Raw genomic sequence first — 18,489 nt, forward strand, 5'->3', positions numbered from 1 at the left:
GAAGAAAGGGTTCTAGGAAATTAGCTTAGGTGTGAGTAATCAAAATGGATGGGGTCATGAAGAATAAAGAATAGAAGGAGGACTACAATCATGATAATGGAATAAAAAAAGATAAACCTGGGAGAACAGAAGATCTGACAACAGAACTGCAACCTAGACCCGACATCTACAGATTCCCAGTTAAGCAAAACCAAATGGATGTGTTAGAGCTATTTTTTGGTCTTATAGACTTTTCAGGAGAAACAAAAATAGGAAGACAATCGACTTTTGCATCACGTAGATCTGGGTTTGACTCCAGCTCCGTCACTACTAACTATATATATGGTGTTAACTCTCCTGAGTTTATGGTGTTAAGGATCATCACATCTGCCTGTGGCATCCTTGTCCAGATAGAGGGTCTAGAATAGAATCTGCTTTACGTAGAAATCTATGTCCAGGGTATCTATTACTCCTCTATTCCTTTATAAGTGGTCACAGACAGCTTAGTGACAGAAAAGCAAGGAATAAAGAGTAAGAAGAAAGAGTAGGCAATGGTATTGTCTTATCTGGTGCTGGAATAGATATGAAGTGGTGGAATTCAAAGTCTCAGAGCTGTAAGAAATATTTTTAAAGAGGGGCTAATTGAGCCAAAAATTAGAAAACACATGCTCAACTCATTTCTTTATTTTAGACTTATTTTCTAGCAGTATATGGAACACCCCCATTGATTCCATTTATGTCACATGTGTATGTGTGTGTGTGTGTGTGTGTGTGTGTGTGTGTGTGTGTGTGTGTGTGTGTGTGTGTGTGTGTGTATATATATATATAAACCCCAGTCCTGGGGTTTAAATTCTGGCTGGGCACTGTCCCCAGGTTCCTTTTGCTCAAGGCTAGTACTCTACCACTTCAGTCACAGCAACACTTCTGGGTCTTTTTATTCTGTATGTGCAGCCCCACATACACACACACACACACACACACACACACACACACACACACACACACATACACACACACACACACACACACACACACACACACACACACACACACACACACACACACACACACACATTGGTCCTGGGGCTTGAACTCAGGGCCTGGGTACTATCCCTGAGATTCTTTTTCTTAAGGCTAACATCTGCCACTTGAGCCACAGAGCCACTTCCAGCTTTTTGTGAGTAATGTATTGGAGATAAGAGTCTCACTCATGGACTTTCCTGCCCAGGCGGGCTTCAAACCATGATCCCCAGATCTCAGCATCCTGGGTAGCTAGGATTCCAGCCCCCGACACCCTGTTCAATACTTTTATGTTCAATTTTCCTGGTTGCATTTCCCTGTGAGCATGTAGGCCCATACTTCCATTTCTTCAATAGTTATTTCTTTTACCAGACCTCCTCTTAAAACACCTAGTCTATACAAACTAATCTAACCCTCACAATAACTCTAGCAGGTAGGCAGCATTCATTCTCTATTTTCAGATAAGGGCAGTGAACAATTAGATTTAGTTGTGGATCCAAGAGGAATATAACATTTGATCGACAAAATCAACATGCACACCTAATGCAGTCCAGAGCCTGCACAGTTATACTCTTTTATAGAACTAAAAAAAAAAACTACTGCACAAAACTAGAAAAGTATAACAATGAATTGAACAGTAAAAGGGACAAATCAAGCAACAGAATGAGGCTGAAGGGAGGGGGCAAGAGGCTTCATGTAGTATTCTGGATTTGAACCCAATTTTTTTTTTTTTTTTGTCAGTTTTGGGGCTTGAACTCTGGGCCTGGGCGCTGTCCTTCAGCTCTTCAGCTCAAGGCTAACGCTCTACCACTTGAGCCACAGCGCTACTTCCCGTTTTCTGAGTAGTTTATTGGAGATAAGAGTCTCTCGGACATTCCTGCCCGGGCTGGCTTTGAACCATGATCCTCAGTTTTCAGCCTCCAGAGTAGCTAGGATTAGCGGCGTGAGCCATCCGTGCCTAGCTGAGCCCAGTGTTTTTGACCTTCTTGGCAGCAAAGATGAAAAGGGGAATTAGGAATGTGACATGGTTCTCCCTACATAGTAAACATCTGTGATTATTCCTCACAGAGAAGCATACCACATCACGCACAACCCTTCATTAATTTTTCCAGTTCTGAGAGCTGGAGAAAGCAGACATCCCATCAGTGATTACTCCCTGCCACTGGCTAATTACTTCAATTTTCTTGGCCAGATGTGTAGCTTCGACGACTACTCATGTTACAAAGTGCCCATTGATATTTTCGTAAATAAGATTTCAAAGCTAGTCACATTATTCTTCCTCATTCCACTTCACACATTACCAGTGAACAATAGACCAATTTGGTTAGAAAAAATTATATTTCTTCCAATTTATAATATTATACAAGATAGACTTGCTTGTCCACCTGGCAGCTAAAGTTTGGTAAGGACTTCTGTAATATACACATTAAATAGTATTCAATAAAAGAAACAGAAATCTTGTGATAGAGAATGCTGAAACGTTTACAAATGTCACATATGATTTTCTTGATTTTATTTCCCTAGGTAACTGTGAAAAAGCTAGAAAAATCCTAATGTAAGAAATTAATATGCTTATGTCATATAAAACTGATCTAATTTAAACTTGCATTGCTGGATTACTTCTCATCTATGTAAAGAATACAGCTTTTGATTCTACTCAGTTGAGGTTTTAGATAATAACTAACAGAGCTGCAGTATGTTTTTAGGTTTTTTTTGTTTGGGGGGGTGGATTTTTTTTTTTTTTGCTGGTCCTAAGCCTTGAACCCTGGGCTTAGTGCTATCCCTAAGCTCATTTTTCTCAAGGCTAGCACTCTACCACTTGTCCTACAGCACCACTTCCAGCTATTTCTGTGAGGAAGTGGAGTCTCATGAACTTTCCTGCCAGGGCTGGTTTTGAACCACAATCCTCAGATCTCAGCTTCCTGGGTAGCTAGGATTATAGGCTTGAGCCAGTGGTGTCCAGTTTGCAATACGTTTTCATCCTCCATCTAATTACCAGCACCCAGAAGCATTATGATTAGTGTTCACAATGCAATTCAACAGTTTGCAATTAATTCTATTTTAGTAACTATCAGAACAGATAAAGTATATATGGTTATTAGCTATTTCTTGAGAAAATATTGTACAATATTTTCTGCACATGAGAAAAGCAGCGTGTGCAGCCATTTTCTGCCATGTTACTATTGCACTTGGTATGGGAATAAGCCAGTTACTAGGGAGACAACTCCTTGGTGTCATATTTGTGTATTCCTATTCTTATCATATTTATATTTCAAAGGAGAATAGAATGTGGCCTCTGGTGATTTCACCATCAGATTCTTAAGGTATTGCTAGCTTTTGTGTCAAGCCTGAACACTAGCAAGGGGCTCCAACACCAGACATCCTGTAGCTCTCCTCCTTAGCAACTGACTTCAGACCCTTCTGATCTACTTTCTTCACATCTCACGTGGCAATCAAGGATGCAACTGAAGCAGACCTTATTACAATGATTATAATGGTTATTATAAAGCTTTTCATAAGACATTATTACAAGGATTATTATAAGGGTTATTGTAGGGATTATTATAAGGGTTATTATAAAGATTACTAGAGATGGCACCTGCATTCAGGATAATACATAGCTATGGTAGAATAGTACAGAGACATTCTCAGCTAGTCTCATAGTCATTACCAGAAAAGGAAACTACAGATTCCTAAGAAAATACAGATTCTGCCTCCAATTTTTAGAATCAATTTCTTAGATTAAAGCTAGGCTCCCAGAATTTCCCAAGTGTTTGGATGACTTGAGAATTGTTCCAGGTTTGGGAAACACTACTTTAAAACAAGCACTATTCCCGGCCCCTGGTGGCGCACGCCTGTAATCCTAGCTACTCAGGAGGCTGAGATCTGAGGATCACAGTTCAAAGCCAGCATGGGCAGGAAAGTCTGTAAGACTCTTATCTCCAATAAACCACCAGAAAACTGGAAGTGGCTCAGTGGCTCAAGTGGTCAAGCACTAGCCTTGAGCTGAAGTGTTGAGGGACAGTGCCCAGGCCCAGAGTTCAAGCCCATGACCGACAAAAATAAAAGACACACACACACACACACACACACACACACACACACACACACACACACACACACACACACACACACACACACACACACACAAGCTTCCATTTCTTCCATAGACTTGCTGAGGGTCAGCTGGTTGCAGCATTGCCTGACTTGCAGCAGCCTTACTCAGATCACATCCTTCTCCCTAAGAGAGCCTACACCCTGTCTAAGCTCACATCATTTCCTACTCTTCCCTCAGACTCTTTCTATCCAACTGGGAAAACCTCTCCCTTTGGCCCTTTACCATGAATGAAGGAAATTGAAACAACAAACAGGTAAGACTGTAGGTGAGACAAGGTGACTACTGAAGCCTCTTCAAAGAGGGATGCCTCCCAGACCTGCCCCTCTACTTCTGACTCCCCCTGTGGAGTCTTCATGTGAAACTGTGGTGGGGGGTGGGGAGGTTGTTTTTGGTTTTTTGCTTAATTTTTTTTAATTCTCGCCACATTTCCTGTATCTTCTTTAACCTCAGGTGCAGTTTTCATGGTGAGTGACAAATGCTTTCATGTGATGTTTTAGTAATCAAAATCATTTTTGGCAAGGTTTACATGAGAAGAGGTACTCTGAATGACAAACAGATGTAACCGATGTTTGGGATTTACCCACGGGCTATGCACAGAAAAGCACGTGTATCAGTTTGTCCTGAGTTCTACAGGTTAAAATGAAAGATACCTGAGAGACACATCACCACCTCGAACATACGGCTTGTCACCTGTGCGCCTGTGACACCTGGATTTGCCTACAATGCTCCAGAATGTTCCACAAAAACACAAAGGGAATGTTTAATAGGCATTGCTTTGAAGAAGCAGAATCTAAAATTAATTATGGTGATGAGATGCTAGGTTAGTTTTCATGCATTGCTTTTTATATTCTTCAATTTTTTGCCATGGCCTATATTAGTTTATCAATTAATGCTAAAATATTTGCAAATCATTATTAAAAATGAGTTTGAAATATTTACCCTTCAGTGTATAGATGAGTGTACAGAATGAAACATCTTGTGTGTGTGTGTGTGTGTGTGTGTGTGTGTGTGTGAGTGTGTGTGTTGTGTGTGTGTGTGTGTGTGTGTGTGTGTTGGTCCTAGGGCTTGAACTTAGGGCTTGGGCACTGTCCATGAGCCTCTTGCTCAAGGCTAGTACTCTACCCTTTGAGCCACCACCACAACATTTCTGGATTTTCCTGAGTAGTTTATTGGAGATAAGTGCCTCATGGACTTTCCTGCCTGGGCTGGCTTCAAACCATGATCCTCAGAACTCAGCCTCCTGATTAGCTAGGATTACAGACATGAACCACTGGCATCCAGCACAGAATGACATTGTTTTAATAAGCATCTGCATTGTTAACAGGATCACCAAATGTATTTTCCCTTATTTCTCTTGCTCCTTTAAATACTATTGCCACAGTCCTTCCATAGCAAAGCCCAACAGGGGAGTTCATTTTAAAATTCAGCATATGAACTGAAAGTATTTACATACATATCTGTTCTCCAATATTATTTCAACTTTTCACATAATACATGCAGACAAAATCCAAAGCTGGTGGGAAGTAAATAAGCTCCACAATTATTACCCTTTCTGCCCTGGCATCCCAGAAAAAATCCTGCCAATGGTCAAGGCACAGGCTTGCTCTTCCACTGAGCCTAGATATAAACTCAGAATCCTTTTCAATGAGCTCACTGCCACCTGCCCAGAAACAGGACCACTTTTTCTGCATGGAACCTAAACTGAACTGTAACACCTGCCTTGAGTAACGGAAAAGTCCATGAGAATCCAGAGTATGCAGCTGGAGATGTATGCACAAGCCACACATCTCCAGGAGGAGGAAATATCTGAGTACATCCATCAGGATCAGTTGTTGGAAGTTGGGTAAACCACCAGAGGCCATACACAATGAAAACAGAGCACACTCTCTGCAGAAAGAAAGGCACATCTGTTTGGTCTATACGCCCTGGCAAATTGAAGTGTGGAATGAAGAAAGGACTGTGAGCATAACGATGTGCAGTACTCTCTGAGGCTGGTTTCTAGTCCCAGAAACTTGAGCCAATCTTCTAAGGAGAGTCATGCTGTAACTAAATCTAGGCCCAATGAAAACTCCCTGTCTCTGGAAATGAGTGAAATTTGGTAAGCCAATCACTTCCTAGGGACTTGTTTTTCTGTTTGGTAAAGTGCCTTCTTGGGAAGGGGTGATTTCTAAAGTCCCATTCAGCTCGCACATTCTGATCTGAGATAAGCTAGAGAGTAAATAAGTTAGTTCCCTATTAAAAATACATGGGAGTCTTCCCCATGGAATGCAGTGCTCCGTGGTGCAAGTGGCATCCATCTGCTCCCTCTCCAGCTTGCTTGAGAGGCAATCATGTTTGACAGTGCATTCACTCTGAAGTGGTGCCAGCCCCGGCTTCTGGGACTGGAATGAGTGGAGAAGGTCGACACATTCTAATATGGCTTTTCCACATGGCTCACATTTCCTCCAATAGTCCTCCTGGAACCTTGGGAAAGAATCCTCCCAAGGACATAAAGGCAACCTCTCATCTTCTACATCATAGAAAGGAGACCATGGTAAGTCCAAAGATGCTTTCATCTGAATGAGAGCCAGAAAGGATACAGCTCTGTGCTGTCACCCAAGGACCTAACGAAATGTACAGACATACTGGGCCAGTTTTACAGGACTGCATGCCACCAGCAGAGCTGGGGTTAGGTAATCTGCTTTCTTGGCATTCTTAATGACTTTATTCTTGGATGTGTATTTTGGAAGTGAGGGCTGATGGGATCGTAACACAAAAGTCAGAGCTCTGCAGCCCAAGCCCCCTTGTCCCACCATCTTTTGGTCCTTTTTCTTGTCTTCTTCAACAATTCCTTCCCACAAGTACCCAGTTGTATTTTCTTAGTGGAGAAACTCATATCTGAGGGCGCATAACATCAATTCGCAAATAAAACAGACCATGACTGGTTGAGAGTAATGTCTTATCTTCCCTGCCTTTCAAACAAGAGTTCCTGCCTATTTATTCCATAATAGACATCCGATTCTGCAGCTGATCATGTAAGTATGTAGTAAGCATGAAAGTAGTTCCTTCCACTGAAATGGCAAATGCTAGCCCTTCCCCCCTGGACTCATATACTAGAGACAACCATGTATTGGACAAGGCTAGACCAAAGGAGAAACTAAGACAGAATCGTCATACCACGCTTGTTGTAGGTTACAGACTTTTCCCATCCTTGGCCTCAGTAAATCCAGGACACACTCTCCTGCCTCAGCTTTCTGCTCATACAGTTATACTTGACACTATCAAACCAAAGTTTATCCAGTCTGATAGATTTAAAATTTTTCATCTGAAAATGCTTTATGCCATTGTTTTTTTTTTTTTTGTTTTTTGTTTTGGGTCCGGTCGTGGGGCCTGAACTCTGGGCCTGGGCGCTGTCCCTCAGCTCTTCAGCTCAAGGCTAGTGCTCTACCACTTGAGCCACAGCGCCTCTTCCGGCTTTTTTCTTATGTGGTGCTGAAGAATCGAACCCAGGGCCTCAAGCATGCAAGGCAAGTGCTCTACCACTGAGCCACCTTCCCAGCCTGTATGCCATTGTTTTAAAATATTCACACATACACACTCACACACACACACACAGAGGAGCATTTTGAAACAAGATATTTAATTTAACTTCATGCTTTTTGTGTTGTTTCTGAGATGATTACCTTTTCTTTCTGATTAGCCAGTCTTAGTGTTTTGTCCCAGTAGTAAGCCATTCTAAGTGTGTGCAAACATCTGTCTTACATTCTGTATCTTTCCTTAGATTCACTGACTCATCAGAGTTACAGTTTAGGATGAATCCAAATCAGATAACCACATCTGGCTACTCACAATCTTTCATCTGTGTTTTTTTTTTACTGGTAAAAGTTTATGTCTCTACACTGATATGACAAGAAGTTCATATGGGAAAGAATGCAGAAAAAATGCATTTTCCTGGTTCTAAGTATGTATATATATATAGTTGAACAAGGTCTTGAAATACTAAATAAGAACACTGTGTAGTCAAACTGTATCTGGTCAATTGTTCCTCAAGATCTTAAAGCTCAAGAGCATATTAGAAGCACTTTCTGTGGTGGTGGCTAATGGTCATTTGTTCTTTTTGAGTTTATCTGTGTCTTGCTAGTTGATAAGATTATATACATGCCTAAGATCCTATACATACATATCAGATGTAAAAGAAAAGATTGGGAAACCATTCTAATAATGCCTATTTTCCTACACATCATAGAATATTGTAACTTGACTGTTGTGCATGTCTTCTCATTGAATTAACTACTGAGAAATAAGAGGATGCCCATCCGTCACAGCCTTGCTGTAATTGTTGATGGATATTTCACAAGATTGCTCAACCTTTCAGAACTTCAATCCCTTCCTGATTATAGAGAAGGAATCATGCTCTAAAGAAGGAACTATCTGTTCCAGGGAAAACAAATCAAAATCAGTGATAAATACACTTCCTTACCTGGAAGTGTATTTTGGGGGTAGAGGCCAGAAGGATCACACGACTGTACCTCTGTTATGAGACACTGGGATGGCAAGAATGAATTAAAGAAACAAGAACAGAAGAGATAACGTCTTCGAAGATAATTTTGAAAGTATTCACATGTAGATTAGTATGGAAATTTCTAGTTTGCCCCAAATAGCAAAACCTCAAATATCTCTACGTGTGCGTTCCAAGGAACAGGCTTCATTTACATGATACAGCATGGCAAGTAATGCATTTCACAGAGTCCATGGACTGAGTCTGAATTTAGAGTGACTCTCATAGACTATATAAGGATTAAAGTGGCTGAGGGATTGTTAAGACGGAAATGATTTCATAAGATATAATCCATCTGATAATCACTATTTATTAAGACTGTGCCACAAATCTGGAAATACATGCCATGACTCATGTCCATCATTTCACAGAAGGCTTACTACAGTGCAGTGGGATAGTTTAGCACCTGGAACAACATTCAGAATGATTTGCAGTCTTGTCCGTGATCACAGGGCTGGTAACGTCTAAGTTGGCTGATTCAGTTTTCATTGGTGCTCCTTTTACCCACCAGCCTCTATGTTAGTATTGATCCAGTATTAATCATCATTTATACTGCATCTGACTGAGATATTTTAGGTGGTTAGGAAAATATAAAGAAAATGGATAAATATAGTCTGATTAATTTGTGTGTGTGTGTGTGTGTGTGTGTGTGTGTGTGTGTGTGTGTGTGTACGTGCACGCATGTGTTTACTGAGGCTTAAACTCAGGCCCTCAGCTCTTGACTTTTGTACTATTGGCTGGTCTGCTCTATCACCTGAGCCATGCATCCACTTCTGGCTTTTGGTTGATTAGTTGTAGACAAGAGTCTTTTGGATTTGTCTGTCCAGGTTGGCTCTAAACCACAATCCTCAGGTCTCAACTTCTTGAATAGCTAAGAATATAGATGTAAGCAACCTATATGAATTCTTTATTTTTTTAAAAGTATTATTGCTAGCCAGGTGCCAGTGGCTCACACAAAAAATGTATACATATATATAAATTATTGTTTTATACATTAATTTGTTATAGTAATTAGAAGATATATATATATATATAAAATGATATTTATTTGTAGCCAGTGTAGCATGCAAGTCTAGAATTTTATTACTATTATTTTCCTTTCTTTCTTTTTCATTGTGAAAATACTGTACAGAGGGGTTACAATTACATGGGCAAGGTAATGAGTGCATTTCTTATCAAGCATTGTTGCCTCCTCCTTTGTTTCTCCTTCCCATCCCCTCCCATCTCCCCCTCCCACCCCCGCGCCAAAGTTGTAAAGTTCATTTTCGACATAACATCTTGTACATCTCATTGTTGCAATGGATCCACCTGTATCCCTATTTAAATGATTTGTTTTTCCCTTCCCCTCCACAAATTATACAAACAGCAAATACAGTGAAAATAGGGGTTATACTGTGGGGGAGGGACATACAAAGCAACAAAGAAATATCTTATAAATATGTTAGACACTCAGGTTGTGATAAAAATATATTAAAAAATCAATAAAATGTGTGGCATAGCACATTCAAACACTTTACAAAAGTGATCTTGGCATTGAAATCTTGAAGAGCCATTAACTGGTGGGGACCCAGTCTATGGGGCACACAAACATTCTATGGAAGAAGGACATTTTGGAATTAGGGAAGAGCAGTCTTTGACACTGGGGGTCTACAATGTACCAATGCTCTGCTAGGAACTTCCTGGGAACCTTCTCTGATTCTCATGGCCATCTTGAAAACAGGCTGGCTAAGGCAACTGAATAGCTACTCTTGGTCTTATAGTCATCTATAATGTACACTTATTTTAACGTACTGCATATTTACATATGTGATTGCATGTAGTTTCTTGTAGTCTATAGCAATCAATGAGCAAATGACACCTATTTCTTGGTTTTAAAAAGGAAGAAATTCACCCTCATCTTCTTTTCCTTTTCTCAACAACCTCAGGAATGAGAGACAAATCTGGATTACCAAAATGAACCACTGCCATGACTCCACTGTTCAGAGTTAGATGCTCCACTCCACTTAGCTGAGAGTGTCCTGTTCCCTATTCATAACTAAAACCAAACTAACAGAGAATGCATATTCTGCCAGGGGAAGTAGTTGCTGTATGCTAATGGAGAATGACCCCTTGATGGATGGATGGATGGATGGATGGATGAAGGTAAGGATCGATGTTGGAGATTGAACCTAGGGCCTTGCATACCCGATAAGCAAGTGCTCTACAATTCCAGGTTTAAAGCTTTCTTTCTAATTGTCTAGCCCTTGGTTTTGACCTACCCATTCAAACCAGCTTATTCTTTCCTCTCCCATGAAAGGAAAAGAATGGTTCTGCCCAAGAAAAGAACAGAGCCAATCACCACAGGACTCATTATAAAGGGATTGGAAGTGTGAGAAAACACCATAAAGGAGATGCTAACTATATTCTAGGCAGGGTAGGTGTTAGACAAGGCAAGTGAGATGCCATTTCATGCACCTTTTGATCCCTGAAGATAATTGCTTCCTGCCTTACATGTGAGATAATTTACATTGCTTTAGAAGAGCATCGTGTCTGAGCATTCTATTTGCTTACTGACCAAGGTTCTTGCTCACTATCTATTGACCTTGCGGTCTCTAATCTTGAAGACTTTTGAAGACCAGGACTTGTTTTTTTCTCATATCTTCCTAGTGATTAGGAAATTGAGACCAGATCCTACTCCACACCAAGTACTTTTGATCCAAATCTTACTTCCTGGCTATTGAGGCTTGGGTCATCTTTTTGAGGCTATATATATTTTTTTTGGGGGGGGGGTCCGGTTATGGGGCCTGAACTCTGGGCCTGGGCGCTGTCCCTCAGCTCTTCAGCTCAAGGCAAGCACTCTACCTCTTGAGCCACAGCACCACTTCTGGCTTTTTTCTTTTTGATTATGTGGTGCTGAGGAATCCAACCCAGGGCCTCATGCATGCAAGGCAAGCGCTCTACCACTGAGCTAGCTTCCCAGCCTGACAATATATATTTATAATGCAAGGAGGATGTGTTATGCTATTTCCATATATGTACATTGTATACTCGGAACAAATTCAACCTCTCTGAAATATTCCCATTTCTCTCCTTCCTTCTCTCCACATTTCCAGTGTTTGGTGGGCTCCATTATGATAAATCTGTGTTTATGACTCGGCCATAGTACTTTTGGCCATATATCCAGAGGAAAGTAAATCAATATATGAGAAAAATAGCAACATATCTGTGTTTACTGAAGCACCGTTCACAACTGAAAAACTGTAGAACTATCCAAGGTTTCCAACTTAGATGAATGGATAAAGAAAACATCATAAGTGCACACTCACACACATGCACACTCACTCACACACATACACACAGTCACACACACAGTCACACACACACACACACACACACAAACCATGGAATATCACTTAGTTATTAAGAAACATGAAGTTAATTCATTTGCAGGGAAAGGTAGTTTGGACCTTTAATATGTTACAAAAGCCACGTGGTAAAGTGCAGTCCTTAGCTTTGTGCTATTGGAAGAAGGTGGAAATCTTTAGAAAGTGGGCCCTGATAGGAGGTTTTGCATTACTGGGGGAGCACACTAGGGGATTGTGGATCTCTTCTTATTCACCCTGCTTCCTGTTCCAAGGTGAGCAGCTTGCTCTGGCAATGCCATAGACTCCAATCTTGTAATTCCTCACTACAGGCTCAAAAATAATCAATCATGGACTCAACACCAACTAATCTTGACTCAAAAGTTCCCAAACTGTGAACCAACATACACCTTCCCTCTTTTTAAACTAAATATCCTAAGTAGGTTGTTGCAGTTGTAAGCCCCAGTAGTATTTTCACATCTAGCTGAGCCGAAGAATAACATGTAGTCTCACTACAACAACCCAGCAACAACCCAAGCGAAGATTTCTTCATGGGTTTTTTTCTTCTCTTTCCTCCTGACACTTGCACTGCTTACATAGTGTACTTCAAATTTCATTCAGGTACCAGCTTCTGCGAAAGGCTCTTTTCTTTCCACCACGCATTGCTTTCCCTTCAGTTCTGTCATTTCTCTTTGCTCGCAACATTGAGAGAGCACATATCTTGGTATGCCTTTTATTAAAAACCAACTTATTTCCACTTATGCCTCTGTTCCCTAGTCTCCTTTGGACTCCTAGAGGGGCAAAATCTTTCTTTTTTTTCTTTCTTTTGTCTTTTTTGGTTCTTTTGTAGAACTCAGCAGTGAAATTGCTGTTGGTGGCTCCTTCATATATTTTCACTTCACTGCATGGTTGGTTTTGCTCTTTAATAATGCAAAGTATACTTGGATTAATAAGTGATTATGGGAGCCGTGGAGGAGGAAATAAGGGAGGGAGGGAGAAAGGATCAGCAAGTGAGCAAGTCCAAGCAAGTGCTAGCTCATTTCCTTCTTTCCATCCTCAAAGTAGATTTTAAGCATAGGCTATTACACATTTAGGCCAATTATACTGAGTAAAAAGACTAAGAATACACAGCTAACAAAGGAGACTTTTGAGTGTGCACATGGCATAATTGTATTGTGAAAATTACAATCTGTATGAATACAAAGCAAATAAGTATCAGAAACTCAAATATTTGAAAAGCTAAAAAAATGTGAACATGATGTGCTTTGGATGCAAATGTTGACAAGAAGAAATTAGATCAATGGCAGTCCATCTGCTGTGATTTCTTCTTCAGTCAAATATTATTGGTATCACAAATGTGCTTGATGCTGAGCTAGGTAGATACCAAAATTCATGAAGCCATTATTTGACACAAGAGTTGCATCTTGTCACCAAGGCTTGCCTCAAATTCTCCATCCTCCTGCCTCAACCTCACAAGGGCTGAAATTACAGGTATATACGACCATACGTAGCTATCCCTCTGATCTTTCCTGAGCTTCTCAACAATGAGCTACCATCACACATGGCAGGTTGCAGAGAACACTTAAACAAGCACTGGGGACAAGGAACACACATCAGAAGAAATTTAAATAATAACAAAAAAAGAGGAGGACAGAATACTTCATCATACCAGGCAAGAGAAAATGGGGTTCAGAATGGAAGACATTCAAACAGATTCTCAGCGGGAACAGCACACAGAAATAAATGGAAGACTGAGCAGTTTCATGTATCCTCAAGTTTAGTATACTAGTAAGTGAAGTAAGCTAGAGCCAGGGGAACAAAGGTTGCCTGTTTTCTCTCATTTGTGGTAGATAGAATAGATACTATGATACATAGACATATACTATGATACAGAGATACTATGACTCTATAAGTAAATACATTGGGCAGTATGCAAGTGATTGTACATGAATTATCTGTACCATATTAGACTTTATGAAGAGATCAAGTAGTATAATCTTTGAGAATAGGTCCAAGACCAGCAAAATCAACACCAGGAAATGGGTACATCCAAGAGGAGGAGTGGGAACAAGGGGAGAGGAGCAGATAAATGAAACGGATAAGGGGTAGAATGTAGTCAAGACACTATGTTGAAAACGAACTTTACAACTTGTGGGGGGGGAGGGAGGGAGGAGTTGGGGAGGTGGAGAGGGAAGGGATGGTAGGGAAAAAACAAAGGAGGAAGTAACAATGCTTGATAGGAAATGTATTCATTACCTTACTCATGTAACTGTAACCCCTCCATACACTATTTTTACAATAAAATTTATTTTAAAAGAATTGTATATACCACAAAATTAAGAAAAATAAGGGAAAGGGTGCATCTAAGGGGGAATTAAAATGTCGAAGGATGGGGGTAACACTGATCAGGATGTATTGTATTGATAAACCGTTTTGTTGACTAAACACAGAGCTCCCTTATGACCCAGCAATCCCATTTCTGGGTATTTATCCAAATGATCATAAACAAAGCTATACTAAAGCTACCAGCACAAACATGTTTATTGTCGCATTATTTACCATAGGTTAGATATGGAACCAACCCAGATGCCCTTCAGTAGATGAATGGCTCAAGAAAATGTGATATATATATATATATAAAATGTAATAATTACTGTATGTCTAGGATAGTCCTAACAAATGAGCTCAATTGCTATGTAAGATGATGATAGACAAAATGAACACTAAGATATGGAAACAAGTGGTTTTTCTTTGTTGTTGTTCTTTTTAATGTACTCTGTGATTTCTTTTTCCTTTGTGTTTTCCCCCCCTATGGTTTATCTCTTGTTGTCAGTGCATTTGATTTTGGTACCCTGGGTATTGCATATACATTTATCTGAATTATGGAAGGGAAGGGGAACAACAAAATGGTGAGACAAAGGAAAAAGGGGGAACCAATGCCAGAGGGATACTCACAAGACACTGTGTTGGAAATGAACTGTACAACTTAGGGAGTGGGAGTGGAGGGGAAAGTGGGAGAAAAATGAGGGAGGGTACAAGTGCTACAACAAATATACTCACTACCTTATGTATGTGTAACTGCAGTCCCTCAGTACATCACCTTGACAATAAAATTAAATTTTTAAAAAACTGCTTTGTTATATGGCACCTCCTTTGTACAACCACCTAAATAAAAATAGCTTAAAAGAACAGCATAAAATATCTTTCAAGACTGATATAATCTAGTGATAATTTATTACATAAACAAATCTATAGCTACTAGTTTACCAAAATGTTTGGAAACATACCGACATTACTTTTCTCTGTCTCTAGGTTCAATACAAACGACAGCACTCAGATATGCCAAACTTGTTTATGCTAACAAGAAGCCAACTAACATTTCTTGGTATAAACAATAGGGTTTCAAGGTTGTAGTCCAATTCTTTCATTCTCAACTATTCCCGGGTAAACCACATGTGGATATAAATGAAGTCATTTCTATATCTAAATTTCTCTAAAATTATTTCACCCAATTTACTTCTCCAAGAAAATTCTTTATGCTCCTCTGATTTTGGAAGTCATTTCTCTTTTCATTTGTCATTGGATAAGGAGCCGAGGTAATAATGTATATAAGCATAGAGGCAGAGAGGGAGCAGGAAAGAGCTGTAAGAGATCTGTGGGGTAAAGACTGATCGACTCTCTTTCTCTAGTTCATTTTCTCTCAGAAGTAATCCTGGCATTAACTCTTCTCTAAAGTAAAATGTTACTTCAGATATCAAGCCAAGTATGTAAATTGCATATATGCATTATTTACACATTAGTACCTTAGATGCATTGTGTTATACATGCATATAATGTGCTTATAACTATATATAATCTCTATGTCACCATAAAGTGAAATATATTTTGCATAAGTGCTTGATGCACTTTAAACCTACCATACAAAACATATGTGTCTACTACACAACACGTATTTTCCTTCAAACAGCATTCCTATGTCCTTCTGACTTGTATAGGTGACACAATCAGGGATAGCTAAAAGACAATAATAGAATCTACGTTCATATCATCTGTATCCTCCTTTAGATCATCTGAAGCTTTTTATTCTCTAGATTGATACTTTAGTGCCAGAGGTTTATTTAGGGCTTTTTTTTTGGTTAGATACATAAAATAATAGCTATGATTGTCAAAACTTACAAAATAGTAATAAATGGGTTATAAATATCAAATCTTAGTGAGACATGGATCTTGAAAAATCATATAATAGACCTTCCACTTAATATAAGAGTTAATCACGCTAACAGTGGGTCTTGTTGAAGGTGCCCAGAGACAGGAGTGCTGAGTCTCATCAGGAGGCCGACCAGAGCGGCCCTCATGTCTGGGATATTCACAGTGGAGCTCATCAGCTGGAGCCAGAGATGACAGCTCTGTATAACGAAGCAAGACTGTGAGTGTCTTTGGCACACAGAGCCCTTGGCCTGGAGTTAGGGAAATGACATGCCTGGCTTAAAGACAGTGGCAAAGGAATCAAAGAAGTGTCTTGGACTAAGTGGCGCTTTAAAGTTTCAAGGCTAGGTGGAAAAGAGAGGGGAAATGTATTCTGGGCAGAAGAAATGCCATGATGCTAAATGACAATTGCTAAGAAGACTTTCCTTAGCAGGAATCCTTCTCCCTGAAACACGTTGCCAATTTCTGCAGAATAAACATAATCCCATTGGTACAAGCAAGTTCTCACAAGCAGGTAAAGTCATTCTTCCCTTTTCCTTGACAAGAGTCTACTCATCCAACAATTTCTAGATCGACCACAATCCTGCCTTCGCCTACCCCATGTCCTCAGAGTATCAAGCTCTCCTGCAAAGCATGTGTCTTAGACCCTTATCCTGCTCTTCCTGTGTTGTTGTGGCTAGCACATAAGCAGTGAGAGAAATGCTTTTCTTGCTTCAGAATATTTCTGTTTTGGACGAGTTTGACAGGAAAAGTTAAGTCATTTTAGATTCTCTATTTCAGGAGAGCATTAAATCAGTACTTAAAAACATTAGACAGGTACAAGCATAGAGAGAATGCTTAATAAATGTTAAATACTATTAGTTGCATGGTCCATCGCCTATAATTCTTTTAAAAGCTCCAATTAAGCATGGAAATTCCTGATTCATATCTATCATGAGGTATTTTCTAACTCCCCTTCCGTTTTCTAAACGAGTTTCATAAAAATGTGCTGTCATTTTATCCAAGTTAATGTTTGCTTAATAGCTGCTGACTGTATATTTGACTCTGACTTGAGGAGGAACAGCTGACAACATTAAACATGAGCATACTATGCTTGCCATTCTCTTAAAGATAAAACATTGTATTTTTGAGTATGCTAAGAGTGGTATTACAAAAATGTTAGGGTTTATATTAATAAGAAAGGTCGGTTTCTCTTATGGTAACCATAATAGATAACTGCTGTTCCTGCTCCCCCAAACATCCTCTCACTCTGTGTCTTATAACTATATATTAATTTTGTTGGTGGTTTTTTTGGTGTTAATGGGTTTTGAACTCAGGACCATGTGCTTGTTAGATAGGTGCTCTACTCCATTTTCCACACTCCCAGCCTTGAATGCTTTAGTTTTTTTTTCAGATAGCATCACGCACTTTTTAACTGTGGCAAGCATTGGACTGTGATCCTCCTAATTATACCTCTCAACTGGGTAGGATTACAGGCATATACCATTACATCTTGACCCCGCTTTTGGTCATTGAACCCCGAACTTCTGAGAACCCACCCTGCTCTCAGTTTCAGCTGCTATTGTACTTATAGCATGACCCTCATTCAGAGTTGAAGCACAAAGCATGGTTCTGAGCTGGTAAAAGTATCATCCCACTTATACCTTGTAACAAGAACTGCCTAGAACCAGACCACAGCTTCTGCTACACAATGCTATAAATCCAGGGTGATTATAGTCATCATGAGTCACAGGAGGAGATCCAGCCTCACAAAGAATGCAACCCAGAGGAAGAATTACAAAAAGATAGAGCGAGCAAAACATTGTCTACCTGCAGCCAGATATCCTGGTGTTTCCTGTTATAGGACCCAATAAATTTCTTCTGTGCTTTTAAATTGTTGGAGATAGAATTTGCTGTCCTCTTCAGCTTACACAGAGCCATAGTTGATATAAATGAAGTCACCAGTTACAAGAACTGCTAAAGGCAATCAAGGTCAAAAACTTGGAAAGGAATCCAAGTACATCCTAGTTTTCAGAGCCCATAGGAAGGAAGCATTTTTTTCTACTGTAAAAAGCAAGGGTGTGTGTATGGCATGATGAAGAATTTTGTTTGGATGCCCCAAGCTTTAACTATCATAACCTTGGTTGGTAAGTACTTGAGCATCAGATCATATTATTTATATATATATATATATATTTTTCATGTTACTATATCAATCTTTGTCTATAGATAATGATATAGTCATAGCAATTTAGTATTCTTCATTCTAGTAGTGAGTCTATTTGGGGGTCATGTCTTTCATTTGCAAG

General features: G+C 39.7%; 1 protein-coding gene across 17 annotated transcripts in view; it reads right to left on the reverse strand.

Moving 5' to 3' along the window:
- The window catches only part of Trpm3 (transient receptor potential cation channel subfamily M member 3), a 517,403-nt gene that overhangs the window by 471,441 nt on the left and 27,473 nt on the right, over window positions 1-18,489 (reverse strand). The gene's annotated exons all lie outside the window — the stretch shown is intronic.

This window comes from Dipodomys merriami, unplaced genomic scaffold (genome assembly GCF_024711535.1).
Source record: "Dipodomys merriami isolate MVZ:Mamm:240054 unplaced genomic scaffold, mDipMer1.0.p SCAF_26, whole genome shotgun sequence".
Lineage (NCBI taxonomy): Eukaryota > Metazoa > Chordata > Mammalia > Rodentia > Heteromyidae > Dipodomys > Dipodomys merriami.